The sequence below is a fragment of the Miscanthus floridulus genome, chromosome 15 (genome assembly GCF_019320115.1).
Source record: "Miscanthus floridulus cultivar M001 chromosome 15, ASM1932011v1, whole genome shotgun sequence".
Taxonomy (NCBI): Eukaryota; Viridiplantae; Streptophyta; class Magnoliopsida; order Poales; family Poaceae; genus Miscanthus; species Miscanthus floridulus.
This window is the reverse complement of record NC_089594.1, coordinates 63795929-63811398: the sequence shown is the minus strand read 5'-3', so window position 1 is coordinate 63811398 and position 15470 is coordinate 63795929. Positions and strand designations below refer to the sequence as shown.

The following is a 15470-nucleotide window of genomic DNA, read 5'->3' as shown; positions in this document are numbered from 1 at the left end:
CGTCTCGTGGGCCTCTTCGAGCAGGTCGACTGCGTCTTGCTGAGCCTCCATGGCTCGGTTGCAGTCAAAAGCCTTCACTCTTGGGGCGTCGTGGTCGAGGTCAGAGGGCAAAACTGCCTCAACTCCGTAGTCTAGGAAGAAGGGTGTGAACCCTGTGGATCAGTTTGGGGTTGTTCTTAGGCTCTAGAGGATCGTTGGGACCTTTGCAACCCATCGATTGGTGTACTTGTTGAATCAGTCGAAGATGTGTGGCTTAAGTCCTTGAAGGACCATGCCATTGGCACGCTCGACCTAACCGTTAGTTCGTGGATGTCCGACCGAGGCCTAGTCGATCCTGATGTCATATCCATCATTGAAGTCTAGGAACTTCTTTCCGGTGAAGTTAGTCCCATGGTCAGTAATGATACAGTTAGGAACGCCGAACCGGTAGATGATGTCGAGGAAGAATTTGACCGCCTCTTCCGAGTGGATGTTGGTGATGGGCTTGGCCTCTATCCACTTGGTGAACTTATCGACTGCTATGAGTAGGTGAGTGAAGCCACCCGGGCCCTTTTTGAGGGGTCCTACCATGTCGAGGCCCTAGACCATGAATGGCCAGGTGATGGGGATAGTTTGAAGTTCCTGTGCCGGTAGATAAGTTTGTTGAGCATAGAATTGGCATCCCTCACACCTATAGACGACCTCCTCTGCATCTTGTAGTGCGGTGGGCTAGTAAAAACCTTGGCGAAAGGCTTTTCCAACCAGCAACCTTGGGGCCATGTGATGTCCGCAGATCCTAGCATGGACCTCAAGGCGGAGCTGCTTCCCCTGGTTAGTGGGGATGCACTTCATGAGCACCCCCGATGGACTCCATTTGTAGAGTTCATCACCGAGCGCGACAAAGGTCTTGGCACGTTGAGCAATCCATTGGGCTTCAGTCCTTTTGGGCGGAAGAACCTCCTCAAGGAGGTAGGCGAGCAGCGACGCTCACCAGTCGGTTTGATTGAGTGCCAATACGACAACGTCATCGGGTGATGTCGTCATAGAGGCACTAGGGTCGGAGCCCCCGGGCATTGGCTTGGCGTCGAGGTCAGAGCCCTCGGGCGTCGGCTCAGCATCGGGGTGTGTCTGGATTGGACCTTCCAGGACGTGGGTACATGACTCATGGAGATCGTTGATGAAGACCCCGCTCGGGGACGGACCCCGCCTGGCGGCCAATTTTGCAAAATCGGTGGCATCGTTGTCCTTTCGGGGGACATGATGCTGCTCGATTCCCTAGAATTTGTCCTCAAGCTTATGCACCTCTTGGCAATATGCTGCCATGAGGGGGATTTTTGCACGAGGACTCCTTCATGACCTAATCGATGACCAGCTCTGAGTCGCCACGAACGTAGAGTCGTGTAGCACCAAGTTCGATGGCGATGCGTAGTCCATTGATGAGGGCCTCATACTCTGGGCATTGTTTGAGGCTGAAAAGTGGAGGTGAATGGCGTAGCAGAGCCTACTTCTGTCTGGGGAGATCAGAACCACTCCAGCCCCCGATCTGGGAGCCATGACATGGGTGACGTCTGGGGTCACTAGCTAGACCTCCGTCCATTTGGCAACAAAATCCACGAGAGCTTGAGACTTAATGGCAGTATAGGGGATATACCTAATGTCGTGGCCCATGAGTTCAAGTGCCCACTTGGAGATTTGTCCTGCGGCATCACGGTTGCGGACGATGTCTCCGAGTGGCTATGAAGTGACGACTGTGACTTCGTGGTCGGTGAAGTAGTGTAGGAGCTTCTAGGTTGCCATTAGCATGGCGTATAGGAGCTTCTGCACCTAGGGGTACCAGACCTTGGGGTCGGTGAGTACCTCCCTGACAAAATATATGGGCCGCTGGACCTTAAGGTGGTGTCTTGGCTCCTCCCTTTTGACGACCAGGGTGACGCTTACCACATGGCTGCTAGCCACGACGTAGAGGAGGAGGGGTTCTCCTTGTTCGGGAGCGATGAGGATTGGGGCCGACGTCAGGGATGCTTTGAGGCTCTCTAGAGCCTGCTAAGCTTCCTCAGTCTAGATGAAGGCATCCATCTTTTTGAGGAGCTTGTAGAGTGGCATCCCTCGTTCGTCAAGCCGAGAGATGAACCGGCTCAGAGCGGCCAGACAGCCGGTGAGTCTTTGCACACCCTTGATGTTGCGTATGGGGCCATGTTGGAAATGGCCATGATTTTTTTGGGGTTGGCCTCGATGCCATGCTCAGACACAATGTATCCTAGCAGCTTCCTCTTTGGAACCCTGAAAACACATTTCTCGGGATTCAATCTGATGTTGAACCTTCGGAGGTTCATGAACGTTGCGGCCAAGTTTGCGATCAGGTCGCAAGCTTGAGCCATTTTGACCACTATGTCATCAACATAGATGGCGATCGTTGGTCTTGGCTGCTCAGCTTGATCAGGCTAATCGAGCGGGTCGATTTGGTCGGTAAAGCATTGTTGCATGCACCTTTGGTAGGTGGTGCTAGTGTTTTTAGGCCAAAAGGCATGGTTACGTAGCAGTACAAACCATACAGGGTGATGAACGAGGTTGCGAGCTGATCAGACTCTTTCATCGCGATCTGGTGATAGCCCGAGTAGGCATCCAGAAAGGAGAGGATCTCGCAACCCGAGGTGGACTCAATTATCTGGTCTATGCGTGGCAAAAGAAAGTGATCCTTTGGACACGTTTTGTTGAGGCCAGTATAATCAACACACATTCTCCATTTCCCGGTCTTCTTTTTAACAAGAATGGGATAGGCAAGCCAGTCAGAGTGGAATACCTCTCTGATAAATCTAGCTGCTAGGAGTTTGGCAATTTCTTCGCCTATGGCCCTACGCCTTTCATCGTCGAAATGGTGCAGGCGTTGCTTAGCGAGCTTTGAGACCAGGATGAGGCATAGCGCTTGCTCGGCGATGTCCCGTGGTATGCCTGGCTTGTCGAATGGCTTCCATGCGAAGACATCACGATTGGTGTGCAGGAAATCAGCGAGCTTGCATTCCTATTTTGTCGAGAGCTGGGTCCCAATCCGCACTATTTTGGTTGGGTTGGTGGGGTCGATTCCCATCGCCCTGGTTTCCTTGAGCAGGCGAAAGGTCATCGAGGAGTTTGGTTTGTTGTAGTCTAGGATTGCTGGGCTCAATGACTCCCCGAGCCATGGAAGCTCAGATGAGTTGATGACCACGGTGGCGAGCTCGAAATGCTCACGGTCGCACATGAAGGCGTGCGAAAAGGCACTGCTCACGGTGATGACGTCGTTCGGTCCTAGCATCTTCAGCTTGAGGTAGGTGTAGTTGGGGATCGCCATGAATTTGGCGTAGCATGGCCACCCCAAGATGGCGTGGTAGGACCCTGGAATGTCCACCACTTCGAAGGTGAGGACCTCCAAGCGGAAGTTGGCTCAGTTGCCAAACATGACGGGTAGGTCGATCTGCCCGAGCAGGTATGCCTGCACTCCCGGGATCACCCTGTGGAAGGGAGAGCCCGCCAGGCGGAGTTTCGACCAGGGGATGCGCATGGCGTCGAGGGTGTCGGCGTAGAGGATGTTGAGGCCGCTACCTCCGTCCATCAGCACCTTGGTGAGGCGCTTCTTATGGACGATGGGGTCGATGACGAGCAGGTAATGTCCTAGTCTCACGACATAGGAGGGATGGTCCCTCTAATTGAAGGTGATCGAAGATTCTGACCAGCTGAGGAAGGAGGGGACGGCCGTCTCAGCGGCGCATGCCTCCCTATAGCACACCTTGTGCTGGCGCTTGGACCAAATGGCATCGGACCCACCGAAGATCATGATGCATTCCTCAGGGTTGGGGAAGTCGTCTCCGTCCTTGCCTATCGTGCCTCCTTTCTTAGCTGCTGCCTCTTTGCTGTCTCCTTCTTTCGGCCCGCCGGCCTGTCGTAGGAAACGTTTGAGGAGCTCGTAGTCCTTGTAGAGGTGTTCGACGGGGTAGTAGTTGGTGTATGGGCTGTCCATGAGCTTGTTGAAGTGATCAGGCAGTCCCTATTGGGGCTGCTTGCCTGTGCGATCAGCCACGGCGACCAACGTGGTGTTGTCCGATCGACACCGATCCTTTTTTATCTTCTTGCCCCTCTGTGTGGAGGGGCCCTTGTCTTGGTCCGTGCGCTTGGCCTTGCCTTTATCTCAGCCTCCGTTGAAGACCGCTTCAACCGCCTCCTCGCCAGAGGCGTGGTTAGTGGCGACATCGAGCAGGTCGCGGGTGGTACGGGGCTTCAGGCAGCCAAGCTTATGGATTAGGGACTCATAGGTCATCCCAGAGAGGAATGCATTGATGACGTCCGTATCGACAACATCAGGGAAGGAGTTGCATCATTGGGAGAACCTACGGAAGTAATCCTGCAGGGACTCACTAGGCTCCTGCTGGCAGCTCTTGAGGTCCTAGGAGTTTCTAGGTGGGACATATGTCCCCTAGAAATTTCCAACGAAGACCCTCTTGAGGTCAGCCCAGTCGTGGATGCTATCGTGCAGGAGGAATTCAAGCCATGCCCGAACATGTTCCCCCATGCAGATGGAGAGATACTGAATGATGAAATAGTCATCATACACCCCTCCGGCTCGGCAGGCCAAGCCAGAAATCTTTGAGCCAAATACTAGGGTTTGTCTCTCCGGTGTACTTGGTGATGTTGGTGGGCGGTCGAAAGCGCTGTGGGAACAGCGCTCTCCAGATATGCCGGTTAAAGGCCCGTGGTCCCGGGCCCTCAGGGCTAGGACTTCGGTCGTCTAGCCGGCGACCATGCCTGGGGCACGTTTCACCTCTCCCCTTGATGGTTTGGCCGGGACCCATGTCGCCTGCCCTCATCACCGCCCGGTGGACGTCATCATCATGCCGGAACAAATGCCGGTTGCTGATGACGCTACAGGCATCTTGGTGCAGACCGGGCCATTCGCGTACCGGCGGTCGGTGTAGAGCAGGCGCCAGGTCAGACCGTGGCGCGGCCGCTGCCTCCTAAGCCACACTTAGTGGCTGTAGCGGCAAGCGGATGGAGCAATCTGTCTGGCGTGTCCCCACTCCCACGGTGGGGAGAGAGGGCGCGTGTCGAAGTTGCGATGCGGAGCTTTCCGCTTGTTGAATGGCGGTGGCTTCTACCAGCACCCAGAGGTCCCGGTAGACCACCCGCTCCTGGGGGTCGACGGGCTCGGGAACGCTGCGCAGAAGCATTGTCACAGCAGCGATGTTCTGGCTAGCCCAAGCGAATTGTGGCGGACCATTCCCCTCATTCATGATGTCATGTTGGACCTGGTGGGCGTGACCCCGAGCGCTGCCCATGGGGTCATGCGCATGGGGCGCAATGTGTCGCCTTGAGCATGCCAGCGCAGACAGTGGCTGGTTCTGTCGCCGTTGTCGTAGTTCCTTAGCGTGCTCTTGCACAAACGCGAGGGCCCCCGCACGCGGGTCCAGAAAGATGTGAGTCTGCACAGACTCCGCAACCATAGGTGGCTGTCCCGGAGCGTCCGCCATAGCGCACTCCTAGGATAGATGGTGGCTTGGTGCCACGTTGCCGATGCTAGAGCCGTCGCTCTCACCCTCATCATTTGGGAGTTCATGGAAAGTGGTAGGAGCATAGCTCGCCATTCCCACAAATTCAGATGTGAGAGGGGATGGCGCCAGCATCCTTTGGAGCCCTGAGCACACGCATCCATGGGGGACATGAGGCCATAGGGGAACCGATCGTATAGTGTTCATGGTGCGGTCAATACGGTCCCTCCGGATAATCGGCAGGAGATAGTAAATAGAGAGTAAATAACAGTATGCATATTACTCACAACGGGGTTTGAGCAGAGAGTTTGCTCGGAATGAAGTGCAGATGCCTCATCATTGAAGTCATCATGCGTCCCGGGGCCGATGGAGGGCTCCCCTCCCATGGGCGCCGGAACGAGTGCCTCCTCGCGGAGGTGTAGTATGTCAAGCCGGTCGGTGATGAAGTCCTGGCTTCCAAAGAGGAAGGCCTAGGATGGCTTGAAGACGGGTGGAACCCACATCCCAATAGGTGGGAGTGCGGGAAACTCTAGTGAGCCGAAGTGAGTCGTATTGCCTGAGCCCGCCATGGCGAAGGTGGCAGAAAAGTGAGCCATCCGATGACCAAAAAGTGTTGAACGTACAACGTCTTCCCCACGAACGCCACCAACTGTCGGTGCAGAAAGTGACCAACACGTAAATATTTGTAGTTTTGTCGTACGTTGTGATCGGAGGTAGCCTAGCACTCAATGACATAGGGTTTATACTGGTTCAGGCAACGTGCCCTACGTCTAGTTTGAGTCGGTCAGTGACTTTATTCCTGAGCCCAGGTGCTCGAAGTTTGCAGTGGGGTTACAAACGAGAAGGAGAAAGATGGGTGGTATAAGAGGTCCGGTCGAACTCTGGTTGGAGGGACCAAGAGCAACGGGAGCTCCGCTATGTGCTAAGTATTCGAGCATGTACTCGTGGTTTGAACCTGGTGGTTCTACTGTTGTGTACTAGTGAATTGATCGATTCAAATCAACATATCTATTGGAAGAGAGCGCATCCCCTTATATAGATGAAGGGGATGGCTTTACAAGCGAGAGGGAGGGAGTACGTTTGCTGCTAAGTCTTGCTGCCCATGCCGACGTGTACAAGACAATGGTTGGCGCCCACAATACTATGGAATGTCAGATGTATGTGGGAGGTTGCGTCGTCTTCTTCAGGTATGGCAGATGTCGGTACCTGCTATACTGTTGATGCCCAGAGGCATGTGAGGGGTTTTACCACGTTCGCCTGCTACGGTAAATGTCGGCACCCACAATATTGTCGATGCCTCAGAGGCACGTAGGGGAGCCTTACCGTATTTGTCTAGTATGGGAGTTGACGGCGCCCACAACACTGTTGGGAAAATGTCGGCGCCTACAACATAGCTTGGGTTCTGTTATGTCAGGGAGGTCACAGGGTACTGTCCTGCAGGTGTATAGGGTACGGTCCTCGGTATTGCGGTTGACTTGGGTGCCCTGCCTTGCTTTCTCCGTCTGTTTCCTGGTCCTTACCGAGCGGCGGTTGGGTCCTAGTCCGCTCTAATTGCGCCAGCCAGAGTTGTAAGCAGGGGTTCAGTGCATCCGGTTGGAGAAGCGGGTCAGAGTCAGAAGTGGTGTTTGGCCAAGCCTTTTGGTTGGAGAAGCGGGTCGGAGTCGGAAGTGGTGTTTGGCCAAGCCTTTCGGTGGGAGAGGCCGTTCGGAGGCGGGCTGGAGACCGAAGCGAGCGCTCCGATCGGAGAGGCGGGCCGGAGTCGGAAGCAGGCGCCATTCCTCCTTGGCCAGGCTTTCTCGTCGGAGATTGGATTGTCCTTCTGGCCTATCATTTAGGCTCTTGGGCCAGCCCAAGAGCTACACGTTCGTTCGCAGCGTTCGTCTACTGGGTCGAACCTTTGTAGGGAAGCCGATCCATGAGAGACCCCAGATTTATGAACTCGACAAGTCCTATGTTAGATGTGCCCGCAACGGCTCAAAACCAACCACTAGAGGAAGTAGATGAAATACAGTTCTACTAGCGCCAACAGTCAGTCAGCTTAAGGTTACAATGGGCACAACAACACCGGAAACCTGTAATCAGACTGGGATTTTTACCGAGCCTGCACAACATTCAGCATCACCAGCAACTACCCTGCAAACCCCATAAGTTTTAAACCCGGTTCAGGCACAGTCGGTAGATAGTGGAAACCTAGAAGCTCAACCACACTTGGATGGCGATCAGGGTGCCGATCCGATGGATGTGTTCTTGGAGGACATCACGCACCACTTAGAGCAGCCACTACTCCCTATGCCGTCACAATTTTTAGAACCAGAGCATTTAGATATGGTCACAGATATAGATTACACACAGAGGAAGAGTAGTCATCTAGCTCATAAGGCAAAATCTAGAGTTGGCAAGAACTCTATGAAGTTAGCTCAGGAACTACTTTCAAAAAAATTGGGAGAACTGATAACAGAACAGCCAAGCAGTAGTGAAGCTAACATCGAAATTTTTTCACAGCACTTCGACAAGCCCATCAACTTGTCAGAGATGGAGGCCCTCTAGGTTTTGGTGGAGCACGGGACTAAGCTGGAGAAGAGGGCCGGCAACAACAAAGGAGCGGTAAGGAAGATGGAGGTGGCCTGAGGCAGGAGGCCTTGAGTGCAGTAGGGTCTATTCACTACTATAGAAGTTAACTATAGGGGCAGCTCTAGAGCCTCTGTAGGAGCGGCTGTGCCAGCCGCCCTTCCCAGGGTGTTCCTACAGAGGGTGCCTCTATAGGGGCAGTTTTCTGACCGCCCCTGCAGTGCCCTCTATAGGGGCGACTGGTGTTTTTAGCCGCCCCTACAGTGGCCTCTGTAAGGGCAGCTGGTAATATCAATCGCCCCTGTAGTGGACTTCTGTAAGGGTGGCTGTATCACCAGCCGCCCCTGCTGTGTGTATTTGTAAGGGCGGTTCAATCAAGAACCACCCCTACAGTGGATTTTTCAGCAAAAAAATAAATAATTCAAATTCAAATCTGACCACATATATATATAATTCAAATTCGAATCTGACCGCCACAAATATACATATATACATCCACAAACATAAGACCATTATTTAGAACATCATCACAAGTCATAATTCACAAAAGTCCATCATTACAACATAGTCCATTATGAAGTCCATCATTATAACATGGTCCATTAAGAAATCCACAAGTCCACATGCAAAACAAAGTCCAAACCGTTCCAAAGTCTGATCCAAACCATACCACAAGTCCACATTGTCATCAACGGCCTAGGGCTAGCCTATCAGTCTCCCGAAGGTGTTGGTATAGAGGATTACTACCTAAGTCGGAAAGAAGATGATGGTAAGTGCCTTTATGGTACACAATCTGGTCCATTATGAAGTTGCAAAGGTCGCCGACCATCTCTAAGAGCTCGTTATCCTTGTATGGGTTCCTTCTCATGTCTTTATCTTTCTCCAACTACAAGAGAACAAGTTTAGGTTTACTATATCACAACATATGCGAACTTTTCATACTACGAGCGAAGAGGTTCAAACCTACCAGATTGGGGTTTCTGTTGTAGCCACAATTGGTACTCATCATAATACATGTGTAGTATCCACAATGTAGACTCCCAGGCTTCTGCTTGGGGCACTGTGTGTTTTGCATATGGAGATGTTAAGTAATGCTATTGCCAGACACGTAATATATGGAGTACCAAAGTAAATAACACTTACCACACATAGAGTTTTGACATACAACTTTTCCTTCCTATTTGGATGATGCCTCCCCTTATGTTCCTGGACATAGTGCCTGAATGCCCTGTTCCAATGGTTTTAGCAAATGCAACTTGTTAGTATCCCACATTGAACCTTACAAGTATGTATACAAACATAGTAGCTAAAATGAGGATTGTCAATATGTATACGTCTTGACAATCGCTATAAAGTCTTTGTATGTCTCGATTGGGAAATCCGCTGAATCAAAGACCCATGCCATGCTATGTGAGAGCCAGACGCCTATGCAAATTCAATGATCGCTGCATGAATTTAGTCATAGAAGGAACACATAAGCTCTTTTGCATCGAACAAAGTATATTGAACAAAGATAAGTATACAGTCGAACTTACTTGAAGTGGTATGGTATCCATATATTATCGTGTTGTTGGAGATTTTTAAAACATAGGGCAATGTATGCTGCAACCTTGAGGGACTCTTCCAATATTTTCTTGTTCCTGATGTCCTCTTTCTCCTTAAGTGTCTTTCCAGCTCCTAGTTCTTTGCAATCTAGTTTCCAATCTTTAGGGTAATTAAAATTTGTTGATGCTATAGGTGAAGGGTCTATATACCCATGTTTCAGAGCTGGCCTCTTTTTCACAAAGTCCGCTTGCATTCTACAAATCACGGCGTGGGTTAGTTACAACAAAATTAAAAGATTACATTCATATCATATCGAGAGGGCAAGGACTTACAGGCACCATATGCGAATTAGATTCATTTCCATTTGTCCAAGGTGGAAGCATGCCTGGATATCCTTAAACTCAACGGCAATTTGCCCACCCAGGGCTCCAAATGTGCCGGCAGGGATCCATGCTTGTAAGATTTCTAGTTCTGTTATCTGAGCACGCAAGTACCAATCGTGGAACTTTCTCATTCCACATGGCAAGCACTGTATGACTCGGTTTGGTAGGAAGTTCTTGCCTTTTTCATATTTATCCGGGCAATCATTTGACCATTTGAGGTTATCAACAGCTAGATACTTGTTAAACCCTTTGTGCAGTTTGCTAGTGGTGCCCTCCTCAAAAACTGGTGCTCTGAATTCTTTTACTTGGTTCTTAGGCTTGAACTGGTCATGGGCCATCACTTGTGCACCGATGAGACGTCATTAATGCCCACATACGATGGCCTTATCTTGATTGGGATTTTATTTTGAGCTTCCCATTCGGGCACGTCCTTGTCAACTTGTGCATCACCTGCTCCAGGGGCCACTTGTTCTTCACGTATCGGTTGTTCACGAGGCAATTGCTGTTCATGAGACACTTGTTGTTCATGTATCGGCTGCGCTTGTTGAGAAGGATGTTGCATCTCATCATGCCTTTGCTCGGTACGAGCTAGAGAAGGATGTGACATGTCATCATGCCCATGCTCGATACGAGGTGGAGAAGGATGTGGCATGTCATCATGCCCTTGCTCGGTACGAGGTGGAGAAGTCTCTAGCATGTGGTGGTCATGGTCATGGGCCAGTGAGTATACCTCCCCGTCCTCGACAGGTCGCTCCAGAGGATGAACTTCAGTTGGAGTTGGCGAAGACTCGATCAATACAATGTCCTGTATGTGCCAGAGGATGAACTAGTTCATGACGTCTCTGAGTAACACGAGGCCCTCGGGAGTAGGGTGTTCTATCTTCCAAGTCATGAACTCGGGCTTCACGGCATGCACCTCGACCTGAGTGTAGTCCTACGGGATGTCCCTATTGTGCCATGTGCTGCCCGGAGGATGTGCCACGCCCGTTGCCACCTCAATGATCACGTTTTGCCTGCCCATCGGAACCACCAATTTGCAACTGGTTGGCGCCCGTATGCGATCGACGGAGGTTCTGGTTGCATTGGAACCTTGACTGCTGGGAACATCCAGAGGGTTGCCAACTACCGCTAGTTCTCCGGGCGGCCCCATTGGTGTCTGTGGCTCCATCGTAGACAGTCCTTTCTCCACCAACATCTTTTCAACTAGAGCCTTCACTTGGCGCTCAAGATTAGACTCTCGGTCTCTGCCATGTTTCTTGTACATGTGCCTCTCCTCTACAAATACGTGCTTCCAGGACATCCTCTTCCCTAGCCCCCTGGTGCGTCCTGTGTGCTCGAGGTTTCCCAAGGCAATGGTAAGCTCGTCCCTCTCTCTAGAAGGGTTGAATGCGCCCTTCTCCTTGTCTTCAGTAAGTTTCAGTATCTTTGATACTACCTCTCCGGTCTCCGTCTTAGCAAACTTGAGGCTACTACCGGATGAATCGACACTCCTCGCGTATATCCACTGTTTAAGGCGTGGCTTCAACTTTGGCACTTCCGTATTCCCGGCAGCTTCGGCCTCTGCGTCCATCTTCCTAAAGACCTCTTGCTTGCCAGCGTAGCCACCGGGGCCTAGACGAGGGTAGTGTTGGTTCTTCTTCGCCTGCTCGCTGTTACGGGCACTGAGGGACAATGATGCCTCTGAAGTTTTCTTAGCCACGAGCTCCTCCCATTGACTAGGAGTTATGTTTCCATACTCATGGAAAGGAGTTAACTTCTATTGGATAAAGTTCTTGTTCAGATCCGACCGCCAATGTCGGAAGCTCTACCCCATTATCTTAAAAGCATTTTGTTGTACCAACTCGTGCGTTCCCTCTGGAAACCTGAAGTTCTGCTTCAGCTTCTCCCATAGGTCTACCTTTTGGCTCATAGGTACAAGATTTCAGCCACGGATAGCTGGGTTCAACTTATCTCTAACTACAAACTCGATGTGATTACGGAATTTCGCCCTGTATGTATATGGCTCAAGGATCTGCCTGTCTGGCCCGACCTCCGTTATCATATAGCATGCCTTGTCGTGATATTGGTTTGGCTTTCTAATCCCCCCTCGTTTCCTCTTTAGCTGGGCAGTCTCAGTCGTGGTTGTGTCCTGAGGTTGTGGAGCGGAGGCCTCATTGTGAGTATCTGTGGCTCCTTCCTCTGATCTCCTTTGCCCCACTATGTATTGTCCGGCAAGACGAGCCGAAGGCCGACGTCATTTTTTCAGAGGTTGAGTAGGGACGACCTGTGTATCCGGCAGGTCAAAAGTGTTAGCAGAGGTAACATAAAGCCATAGCATTAGCCAAATTTACAAGCTACTAAGGCTTTATCCGTACCTCGTCATTTGGATCAAAATCCTTGTCCAACTCGTCCTCTGTTGGCCTCCGTCTGGGTTCTTGTGGGAAAGGATCCTCGGGACTTACATATCCCCCTGATGAGGTGTCATCATCATCATCCCCTTCTTCGCCTTGGGCATCCTCTCCGCCTTCTCTTCCCTGGGCTCCCCCCACTGGATCCTCATCATCGACAAGGTCCTCCTGAGTAAGCATCACTTCTAGACCCTTTTCTAACTCATTATCGAACTGCTCCTGAGTAAGTTGGTCATCTAGTTCTTGCTCTCCATGGGATGGCTACTCATCATTCACGGGGCATCGGGATGCACTCTTTGATGTTTGCAACATTTTGTGCCTTGTTCTAAGAGATGCAAGAAAAAAAGTAGTATAAGTAGTAGAAGTAGTAGTACTAGTGGTAGAAGTAGTAGTACAAGTAGTAGTACTAGTACTAGTAGTAGTACTAGTAGTAGTAGTAGTACTTGTACTTGTAGTAGTAGTAGGATTTTACGGTTTCTAATTCATGCTAGTGCATACAACAATTTGCCAGTGGTAGTGAACCCAAATTAGTTGAACAATGATAGAAACCAAAAGAGAAGAAAAGAAGTGAAGGGAAAGAAGTATGATTAGTAGAACCCTCTTTGTTAGCACTTCTTTGAGTTTCCCATCATGGTTGTGGTAGGCGTTTGTTGATGATAGAAAATGTAATTCAGATCAATTCACTTGGATTGATTGGTTGAATGCATGGATTCACTCGGATTGGTTGGCCAACTGTGTAAATTCATTCAGATTGGTTGCTTGAGTGCATAAATTTACTCGGATTGGTTGGCCAAGTACTTTTCACTCAAAATTGACTTAGTTGGACAAGTTGATTTGTTCATTCGGCTTGGTTGGCTAAAGACATATTCACTCGGCATAGTTAGCTGAGAACATGTGGTAGCTTAGTTTAGATGGCCGAATTTATACTTGTTGACGATAGAGATGTACTCGGACAAGTCAGAAATTTTGCTCAGGCCAGTCACCCACATGTGGTAGTAATATATCTAGGCCAATGTGCAATGCAGTTCAGCCTGCCTGCCCTACGGCTGCAGTCAGTCTTTGCTCATCTGCCAGCAGCGACTGACTAGCTGAGCCATTGCTGCCATTGTGCTACTGCTGCTCCTAGTAGATTCTACTTGGTGATCCATTGCACATCACCATGGTCAGCTCTTAGCTGAGCTGTTCATCCATGACTTGCTCTTGCTCTCAACATTGGTGCAGTGTTGCTCTTCTTCCTCTGTTTCCGCCAGATGACGAAGAAGAGTTGCTCTGGGAGGGCTGCTTGTGCTTCCCACCAGGACGAGTCCAAGGTGACCTCGGTGCCCCCTACCCATTCAGATTTCAGAAGCTCTGTACATTTACATGGCGTTCTTTCATCCCTACTTATGCATTTCATGTAAACAGGGACACTCCTTAGTGAAGTATTGAATATCAATTCATTAAAACAAAGATGCATAGTTATATTTTTTGCATGAATCGGCAAACAAAGAAATCAGCACACAGAAATCAATGACCAAGCCATTTCATTTGAATGGGGGAAATAGATCAGCAGCTCACAAGCAAGAAGATTGAGTACAACGATTGTAATTTTACCTTGGATAGTGTCAGCAGCTCACAGCCCTTTAACTGTTGTTTCAATTTGATGAATGGGAACGAGGAAGATGGAGAGCAGTTGCACTCAAACCTGCAGTAATGAACATACTTCATCACACAACTTTGAAACAGTGATGAAAACTACTAACTATTACATGAAGGAGAACCGATGATTTTTTATAAGATATAAACAAGTTACTGCAACTCAATGACAACTTCAAATGAAAATATTACATAGTTTGCAGCCAAAATAAAATTAATATATGCTAATCAAGTGACAGGGAAAACTAAACAATGAATCTGCTTCAGGAGCAGCTACTATCTGCCTGTACTTCTGGAAAATTGTGCATTTCTTGCCCCTTACTGTACCAATAAGGTTATAAGACAGATATAGGCATGCAGCATCTAAAAAAGAAAAAAAGATGCAGGCATGCATCATGTTGGAGCCTAACTGACCAGGCTAAACAAATGTAATAACTCAATTAATGCAGGAACTAAGCAAACAAATGGTTACACAAGAAAAATTGATCTGCACTATGTTTCTGACTGATTTTTTTAGCAGGTCATTTTTGAAAACGTACTTCATTATCTAAAAAAATGTTTGAAAACATACTAGCCTTCTCCTCAGGAGTCTGAACTTTGGAGCTGGAACAACAGCAGCAGCAATCCAGAATTTTCATTTCATTGTTTTTAGTTAATTAAATACGGGTGTCACTTATTAATGAATGAAACTGATGGTTGTTACACATCAACTTTTCATGCCTGGATGGACTAATAAATAAATAAACTGATGGGAGTAATTTACTGAGGGCTGTGTAGGGTAGCAGTATGTAACTCATGGCTAGAACTTGCCAAGTAAGTGCTAAGAAAAAGAGAGCCATAAGTTTACCTATTATATTACCAGGGTCCAACTCTGTAATTGCAGAAACACCACTGTCAGGCTTTCACTTGCATTTAAGTCAACAAATTACCACAAAGAAAAGCTGCAAGAAAGACCACTGTCAGGCTCTTCAGTTTAATCTTTTGAGTGGCATATCACAAATTCTCTTTCTATGATAAGAAAAGTAGGTTCCACTGGGATTTGAAACCACATTGCCATATTCAAAGTCTAGAGTGATAACCACTACATGGAATCATTTTGTGTGTCCTAGATAATAGCCATCTCAGGAAAAACTAATTGATCAAGGAGCACAGTTTTTGGCACCATTGGCAAGCAACGGTAGAAATGGTATAGATGGCAATGACACATCAAGTCCTGCCAACAATGTGAATAGGATTGTCACTACATCCTCTGCTCTTACACACATCTTATTTGGCAGAGACGATGAACGTGATGAGATAATAAGGTTGCTCCATGAGACAGCAGGTGATTTTGAAACAAGCTCTAGTAACAGCAAGTGTTATTCCGTTATTGGCATATATGGTATTGCGGGTTCTGGGAAGACAACCCTAGCACAACTTGTGTGTACTTATGAACGGATGGATAACTACTTTTACCCAGT

At 49.2% G+C, this 15470-nt stretch overlaps 1 long non-coding RNA gene across 1 annotated transcript; it reads right to left on the bottom strand.

Moving 5' to 3' along the window:
• Positions 1 to 12902: 12902 nt before the first annotated feature.
• Positions 12903 to 14953, bottom strand: LOC136506564 (uncharacterized). The gene is made up of 3 exons (XR_010771665.1): positions 14858 to 14953; positions 13969 to 14059; positions 12903 to 13754 (listed from the first exon to the last, which is right to left on the bottom strand). It is a non-coding gene; the product is annotated as an uncharacterized lncRNA (long non-coding RNA).
• Positions 14954 to 15470: the final 517 nt, after the last annotated feature.